Raw genomic sequence first — 9,839 nt, 5'->3', positions numbered from 1 at the left:
GCAAACTCCACACAGACAGTGGCCCAAGGCTGGAATTGAACCTGGCTCTCTGGCACTATGAGGCAGCAGTGATAACTACTGAGCCACCATGCCTCCCCATCTACTCTGTCCAGACCCCTCATGACTTTGAATACCAATATCAAAACTCTTCTGCACTTTCTCTTCTCAGGAATAATAGGGTAATAGATCCATAGCACTGCACTGTACTGTATGGAAACAGACCTTTTGGTCCAACTCATCCAAGCCAACCAGATTTCTTAAATTAATCTAGCCCCATTTACCAGCATTTGGCCATATCCCTCTAAACCCTTTCTACTCACATACTATCCAGACGCCTTTTAAATGTTGTGATTGTACCAGCCTCCACCAACTCCCCTGGCAGTGCATTCCCTACACACACCACCATAAAAATGTTGCCTCTTCGGTCCCTTTTATATCTTTTCACTCTCACCTTAAACCTCTTCAGTTTTGGGCTCCCCTATCCTGGTGCAAAGACTTTGTATATTCACCCTACCCAGGCCCCTCACATGATTTTATAAGCACTTATAAGGTCACACCTCAGCCTCCAGAGCTCCAGGGAAAATAATAAAGCTCATAATTGAAGTCACTCATCCATCAATCCATTCTTACAAATCTTCTCTGTATCTTCTACAATGCTTTCCCATCCTTCTCACTGTGTGGTGGCCAGAATCAGACACAGTACTTTAGTTGATGGTGAACCATTGTTTGGTGACAGTTCTCCACAGTGTCATTGCTTTATCTCCACCAGCATGCTCCATCCTACCTCCGATCAAATACAAATGTTTCCAACAGGCTGGAAAAATGAGCGCAATGCATGGCCGGCTGCTAATTACGCATTGAGCAAATCTATTCTTTAGCTCAAAGTTCAATTTACTCTAAATAAAATGTCCTAAATCAGCAAGGGTGTCTCTAAGCTTAAGACTGTGATACAGTAAGAGTGTGAACCGGGGCCTGGAGGTTTACTGGTATGAAGACTATGAGGGCATAAAACTTGAGAGCAATGTTCCCTGTAAGCTGTGCAAGCCAAGCGCTAGAAAATTAAAAATCATAGGTGCCCCATGATCATCACACAGATGTACAACGAAAAAATCCTTGCCAGACCTCCACCAGCATCTTCCCAACGGCCATGTGTGGTTCATGAATCCTAGGATCCTCCATGCACCAGAACAAAGCCCAGGCCCTCTGAACTCATGACTCATCCACACAACCTTCTGCTCCACACAAGCTTCTGGCTCCAGAAAAATGCGAACAACTTCACAACATTGATTCAAGTTGTAGGGAGTGGAGAATCCAGGTCACGCCACCTCTGGTCACAGACTCAGGTCGAAGACGGTCCAAACGGGGTTGGGGGGAGCCCTGGGGAATTTACAGTCTTCTCAGTGGTTACAACCAGGGGTGAGGTCCAGAAAGCAGGCAGCTATTCCAGAAGGAAGTAACACATGCCACAAGAAGCAAGTTACCATAAAACCATAAGACCATAAGACATAGGAGTGGAAGTAAGGCCATTCAGCCCATCAAGTCCACTCTGCCATTTAAATCATGGCTGATGGGCATTTCAACTCCACTTCCCTGCACTCTCCCCGTAGCCCTTGATTCCTTCTGAGATCAAGAATTTGTTGATCTCTGCCTTGAAGGCATCCAACGTCCCAGCCTCCACTGCACTCTGCGGCAATGAATTCCTTGAAGTTACTCCTCTCTTTCATATTTTAAAGCTTTGTTTTCTGGATAAGTTTAATCTATGACCAAGAGGAAAGCAAATGGATCTTCAGGCTCTGAAGATAAGGTAGTGAGATGAGGGTAGAGAGTATAGAGCGCTAAAAAGATCAATCTCAGCATGTTGAAAGGTCTCATTGATAATATTACACGCACAGTAAAAGTGAATGGATCCATGTTTGCTGTGTAAAACATTGGTGATCATGTGTTAAAATACACCACAATTATTGAGAGCTAGTGCAGACAAGATGACAGTTCTGAATTTGTGAAGTGCATCAGAATACTTTTGAATCTGTGGAATTCTTTCCCACAGAGGGCTGTCAAGGCTGGGTTATTCAGTATATTTAAGGCTGAGATCCACAAATTTTTAATCAGGAAAGGAATCAAGGGCTACAGCAAAAAGGCGGGAGAGTGCCGTTGAGAATGATCAGAACAGCCATAATCCCATGGAATGGTGGATTAAACTCAATAGACTTAATGATCTACTTCTGCTTCTATTTCTTAGTGGTGAGCTAGAGTCACCAGGTTACAATTCCAACTTTCATGTTGGGAATTGTTGTCTAGCATCTATCAACGGATGGGAAAATGTCTACTAATGTGAGATGGCACAATAACGAAGATGTGAATGCATGCGAGCAAGGGTCTCACTATCCCAACTCGTGAGAATCCCATCTCATCACTCAACAGTTGGTTGTAAAGTGGAACTGTTTGCACTTGAAAACAGGAAGTTCGTCGCTGCTGATCGCACACCAATTTTCCAACTTTTTCATTACTACCCACAATGTGCAGGGCCTAGGAATATTCTGGCCAACTTACTTTATCTGTCTGTATTGGATTCTGAAGACGATTCATACCAGACTCAAAACATTCATCCCGTTTCTCTTCCTACAGATTCTGCCAGACCTGTCAAGTTTCTACAGTGTTGTTCGTGTTTGTCTTAGCTTGTACGCTTCATCAGATTAACTGTGTTTTTATTTCACTGAGTAACAATCTTCCAGAAGTCAGTAAATTTGAGGGACTCCAATTAATTACCCTTGTGATCCCAGCATGTGTGACCGGGGCAGAGGTTTATGGAAAGTGAACAAAAACATGCCGAAGTGTAATTAAATGCAAATGGTTTGAAAAAAGGGATGAAATGACCCATTTGAAAATTGTAACATAAGGTAGGTTTTTTTGGGAAAATCAGATGGTACATCTTGCTCCACATAGAAAGAGAGACGCAAAGACCCTGTAAAGATTGATATAGTGCGGGAGATGGGCCACTTAATTAGTTGCTGAAGAGTCTGATCTGAACAGGAGCTGTCTGCTCACAGGGTGCTAAGCGTGTAACTTCTTGCAACATGTTTGTAATGAATGTATGTATTGTATTGTTAACTGGGGTTCCTACCAAAACATGTTAGTGTTTATTTCAGGCTCATATTTCTCTTGGTCCTTGTACCTAAACCATACAGTAGCTTGCCAAGGTTAGAAATTTACAACTTGCACATCTAATTATACCTTACTACACATTTTATATACACCTTAATAAATCAATCTCTCTTCAGAGTTGTACAATTATTTACAACAACTGAAAATTGCTTTGACTCTCACTGCCCACTATGTTTGATTCACCATTCAGTTTTGTGATATTTTCTAAAGATACGTTCAACAGCCTTTCATATCAATTCCAATCTTCAATTGTTGTTTCTTCATTTATTTCTTCTTTATTTCCTTCTCACTTTCTCATCACACCTCATTCCTACGCAGGACACACTTCCTTTACTTGCCTTAAAATAGCCTTGAGCCAATTCAATTTTCTTTCGTGTTCTATTCATATCTACTGCTTCCGAATTAATGTCCCCGAAGGCTTCATGCAAGGCTCCTAAATTTCCTCTCCTGAAGGCTTGCACTAATATATTTTTGTTTTTGGCCTTGCTCTCACAACATGTTCACATTGAATTGAACAAGGTTGACTAGGTTCTGGATGCTCAGCAACCTCTTGTACACTAATTAGCTCTGGCAAACCATGATGTAAACTGTGTTCGAGTGCCTATGTGCTATCTCTTGTGTGAAGCAACATTTTTGACTGTCTTTGTGAAACTATTAATATTTTTCCTCTTTCCCACTATCTTTTCTGAATCTTATAATTCTGCTTCTGATGAACTGATTCGCCACAATCTCAATTAACATTTCTGCTCCAGTCATTTACAAACTTTTATTTCATTGTACTTATCCCAGTCCCATTCTGTTGACGTTTGCGTACTTCTTTGACAGTAGCTTCCAAATTTGCGAGTTCCCCTGTCTGGGAGAACAAAGACAGCAGGTACACAGCAGAGATAGTAAGAACTGCCAATGCTGGAGTCAGAGACAACACAGTGTGGAACTGAATGAACACAACATCAGGGGAGCAGGAAAGCTAAAGTTTCAGGTCAGGAGCAGTGTCATTATCTGTGAACTCCCCTCCAAGCAACATTTGGAACATTATGATCTTCCATTTACTGCTGCTCAATCAAAATCCTGGATGTCACTTCCAAACAGTGATGCACATGGATGGTTACCACACAATCTGCAGTGACTCACAGATGTAGATCACCAGTATTTCCTCAAGGACCATTCGGGAGGGGTAATAAATGCTGACCCATCCAGCACTGCCTTCATCTGGAAAAGAAACTGAACCATAGGGGGCTCAGTGGTTAGCACTCCTGTCTTAGAACTAAGGCAGAGGGACCCCGGTTCGATTCCAGCCTTGGGTGACTGTGTGTGTGAAGTTTGCACATTCTCCCTGTGACTGTGTGGATTTCCCCTGAGTGTTCCAGTTTCATGCCATAGTCCAGAGATGCACAGCTTGGGGTAGATTGACCATGCCAAATTGCCCCATAGTGTCCAGGGATGTGCAGGATAGGAAATGCAGAGTTACAGGGATGGCAGGAACTAGATGTGGGTGGGATGCTCTTTGGAGGGTCAGTGTGGACTTGATGGGCCAAATGGCCTGCTGTCACATTGTAGGATTCTATGACTCACTTTATTCCCTCTTTCAATAGTTATTGTGCCAGCACCTTGGCAGGAATGTCACCTTGCCTGGTCCATCCTGCTGATCTTAGCTGGTGAGAGGGAGAACCAGGTCTTTTGCAGTGATAGATAGCCCAGCAATCATGACTGTACGGAAGGCTCACCTCGCACCTCAAATTCATTTCTTCAAAATATTTCTTGGCCCTCACTTCTGAAGAGCAACGTGTTACTTCCCAAGTGGACCATGTAACCCTGTGGTCCCAAGTATTACAAACAGATGGAACAGGGAAAATTGCTGGGATTGAAGGCCAATAAATTCCCAGGGCCCGATAATCTATGTCCCAGCGTGCTTAAGGAAGTAGCTCCAGAAATAGTGGATGCATTGATGGTCATTTTCCAGGAGTCTTTGGACTCTGGAACAGCCCCTGCAGATTGGACGGTGGCTCATGTCACTCCAATATTCAAAAAGGGAGTTAGCGAGAAAACAGGGAAATGTAGACCAGTGAGCCTAACATCGATAGTGGGGATAATTCTCGAATCTATTGTCAAGAATTATATATTAGAGCATTTAGAAAGTAGTGGCAGGATCAGGCAGAGTCAGCATGGATTTATGAAGGGGAAATCATGCTTGATAAATCTTTTGGAATTGTATGAAGACGTAACCACTAGAGTTGACAACGGGGAGCCAATCGATGTAATATATTTAAACTTTCAGAAAGCATTTGACAAAGTCCCATATAAAAGATTAATGTGTAAAATTAAAGCACATGGGATTGTACAAAGTGTATTGAGATGGATAGAAAACTGGTTGGCAGACAGGAAACAAAGACTAGGAGTTGATGGGTCCTTTTCAAATTGGCAGGCAGTAACTAGTGAGGTGCCATGGAGATTGGTGCTTGAGACCCCAGCTATTCACAATATATATTAGTGATTTGGATGAGGGAACAAAATGTAACATCTCCAAGTTTGCAGATGATACCAAGTTGGGTGGGAGGGTGAACATTGACGAGGATGCAGAGGTCCTTCAGCATGATGTCGACAAGTTGGGTGAGTGGGCAAATCAATGGCAGATGCAGTATAATTGGGATAAATGTGAGGTTATTCACTTCGGATGCAAACACAAGAAGGCACATTTCTACCTGAGTGGCTGTAAATTGGGAGAGGGGAGTGTGCTGTGGGACCTAGTGCCCTTGTGCACCTGTCGCTGAGGGTAAGCATGCAGGTGCAGCAGGCAGTAAAGTACGCAAATGGCATGTTGGCCTTCATTGCAAGAGATTTCTAGTACAGTTTAGATAGATGATCTGGATTGGCGCAGGCTTGGAAGGCTGAAGGGCCTTTTTCTGAGGAAGGATCCTCTAACTCTTGAGGGAGTGCGGCAAAGACTTACCAGGCTGATTCCCAGGCATGGTGAGACTGATGTATGAGGAGAGATTGACTGGGTTAGGATGGTTTTCACTTGAGTTCAGACGTATGAGGGGAGATCTCATAGAGGCTTGAAAAATTCCAGCAGGACTGGACAGGTTAGATGCAGGGAGGATGTTCTTGACGGTAGGTGTGCCCAGAACCAGGGGTCACAGTATGAAGATTCAGGGTAGACCATTTAGAACAGAGATGAGGAGACATTTCTTCAACCAAGAAGTGGTGAGCCTGTGGGACTCATTGCCACATGAAGTAGTTGTTGCCAAAACATTGAATGTACTCAAGGGGCAACTAGATATAGCACCCAGGGTGAATGGCATCAAAGGTTATGGGGAGGAAGCAGGATTAGGCTATTGAGTTGGATGATCAGCCATGATCGTAAAGAATGGCGGTGCAGGCTGGAAGGGTCAAATGGTGTCTTCCTGCTCCTATCTTCTATGTTTGTATGTTGCTATAACATCGTGGTTGCATAGCAGACATGGCAATGGACCAGTAATCCAATAGTCCAGGTTGGTATTCTGTGGGCAAGGGTAAAAAATCCCATGATGGTTCATGGTGGAATTTAAGTTCAATTCATCCGTGCAGACTATGAAGTTAGTTTTTGCATTGATGACCACGATAACAATTAACAATTGTCAATGCCCATCTGATTCATTAACGTCCCTTAGGAAAGGAAATCTGCTGTAGGTTTGAGCTTTAGTGAGAGGCTGAATAGGCTGGGGCTATGTTCCTTGAATCGTCAGAGGCTGAGGGATGACTTCAAAGAGGTTTATAAAATCATGAGGAGCAAGGACAGGGTAAATAGACAAGCATTCTTCCAAGGATAAGAGAATCTAAAACTAGAGGGTGTAGGTTTAAAATGAGAGGGTAAAGATTGAAAAGGAACCTCAGGGGCAACCTTTTCACAAGAGAGGGTGGTCTGTGTATGGAGTGAACTGCCAGAGGAAGTGGTGGAGGCTGGTACAATTACAACATTTAAAAGGCAGCTGGATGGGTATTTGAATAGGAAGGGTTTAGAGAAATATGGGACAAACGCTGACAAGTGTGATAACAAGGTGTAGAGCTGGATGAACACAGCAGGCCGAGCAGCATCAGAGGAGCAGGAAGGCTGACGTTTCGGGCCCAGACTCTAAAACATCAGCTTTCCTGCTCCTCTGATACCGCTTGGCCTGCTGTGTTCATCCAGCTCTACACCTTGTTATCTCAGATTCTCCAGCATCTGCAGTTCTTACTATCTCTGCTGGCAAATGGGACTAGATTTATTTCAGAAATCTGTCGGCATGGACAAATTGGACTGAAGGGTCTGCTTCCATGTTGTACACCTGTATGACTCTATGACTCTACTCTCAACTGGTCTAGCCTATATGTGACTCCAGACCTGTAGCAATGTGGTTCACTCTGAAATGGCCCAGTTCATCAATCAGCCTTCGAGCAAATAGGAATGGGCAATATATACCGGCCTTGTCAACAATGCCTACAATCATAAACAGAACGACAGTACAGTTCTCTAACTGTTCTCCAGTTCTCTTGCTTATTCATATCAAAAAGCATCAGATCAAAGACTCACAACACCTGAAGATACAAGCATAAATGTGCATCTAGTCCTATGTTAGACTAGTAAAAGGCTTGAAACAGAGGTATTTTACAATATGTTTCTGTGTTACAGTAAACACTATGTTGCTGGGATGTCCAAATCACATGCACTCTGTGCCAGGATCTAAGTTATCGCAATTAGGGTGTTTCTTACCAAAACAATCGAAATACCTCTGGTAAAATACTGATTACAAGGAGCAGAGGAAATGCAGTATGATTTGTGGCACGTTTTCTCATCATTTAATTTCAACAGCAGCTAAAAATATCCCTGTCATTCGTTTTGTCACATTACAAATTGGAATCAAATGAAACTAAACCAGGGGTTTAATGAATGCTCAGTGTTGAGATGAAGTAGATAACAAGAACTTTGTGGCCAATGTCTCTATTATATAAGTAAAAAGCAACTTACTCTCAGCTGTCATCGGACAAATCCACTGAGAGTAACACTTTTCTAAATACCTCTAATCCATTCTCTTGCAGCAATTTAATAGTTGGAAGAAAACACAAGTCAATCAGGAAAAAAGACAAAATTATGGAAAATTTCTCTCCAAGTCCCTCAGGTAATCAGAATTTAACCACCAACTATACCATTATAAGGAAAATCTTTTTTAAAGAGTGTGTTTATTACACAAAATAAAATAGAAAGGGATACATTCAAACATTGAGCCACAACATTTTGTTCATTCTCATTGTTTGCATTATTACTTTGTTAAAGTATTATGTAATGGAGGGCAGATAAATGAAACATGCAATTCCTTTCAGTCATTGCCTCCAATCGATGTGATTTTCTTTTGCAAAGGAAAACATGCAGTTTTTGCATCAGTTAAATTGAAAGAAAGCAGCAAACTTTTTTGTGTTTAAATAAAGAATATTATTGATTTGCGCATTCACTCTGAATACATTAATCCTATTTTTCTATCCATAGATAACACAGTGTTGAGCTGGATGAACACAGCAGGCCAAGCAGCATCATAGGAGCAGGAAAGCTGATGCGTCGGGTCAAGACCTTTCTTCAGAAATGGGGGAGGGGAAGGGGGTTCTAAATCCTCTTCTCCTCCCCCATTTCTGTGGAAAGGTCTCGACCTGAAACGTCAGCTTTCCTCCTCCTATGATGCTGCTTGGCCTGCTGTGTTAATCCAGCTCAACACTGTGCTGTCTCAGATTCTCCAGTATCGGCAGTTCCTACTATCTCTGCAACTATTTTTCTATTCAACTTGTTCAGAGATATTAGTGCACACTACTAGAGCAGGTGGGATCTACTCTGGAAGTCTAAATGCTACACACATTCACTCACACACACACACTCACACACATACAGACAGACATGCATGCGTGCGCACACACACACACACACACACACACACACACGCACACACGCAACACACACATTCTCCCTCTCCCTCCACACACACATACACATACTGTCTCGTACACACAACACACATGCGTGCACACGTGTGCACAGACACACACACACACACACACACACACACACATATTCTCTATCCCCTCACACACATTCTCTCTCTTCCCCCACACACACACATGCTCTCTTGTACGCACAACACACACACAAACACACATGCGTGCACGCATGTGCGCAGACACACACACACACATGAAAATTTCATTGCTCACATGTTTAACTCGTTGTAGGATTTCAGACATTGCTAGTTCCCCTCCCCCATTTCTGAAGAAAGGTCTTGACCCGACTCATCAGCTTTCCTGCTCCTATGATGCTGCTTGGCCTGCTGTGTTCATCCAGCTCAACACTGTGTTGACCCAGTCAACGCATACATGGCCCTTTTCATATTTAATTTAATTCATAACATTGGAATCCAAGAGGTGTGTCAATATTATTTTAATAATATTTCTACAGAGCCCAAGAAGATGTAAATACTTTGAGGTAGTAGGGAGAATCCCCAAGGAAGTGTCCGTGTTTAATACTTGGGAAACCTAAGACCTGGAAGCAGCTCTTCAGACTTTCCAGCCTTTTCAACTATTTAATTTGATCATGGGCTGGTCAGTCAGTATATTAACTACATTTCACTTGTTTTTTTTTTCAATATTTCAGTGTTGGAATGTGACAACAACACAGGGAAGGA

This window comes from Stegostoma tigrinum, chromosome 8, assembly GCF_030684315.1.
Source record: "Stegostoma tigrinum isolate sSteTig4 chromosome 8, sSteTig4.hap1, whole genome shotgun sequence".
Lineage (NCBI taxonomy): Eukaryota > Metazoa > Chordata > Chondrichthyes > Orectolobiformes > Stegostomatidae > Stegostoma > Stegostoma tigrinum.
This window is presented reverse-complemented; position numbering follows the sequence as displayed.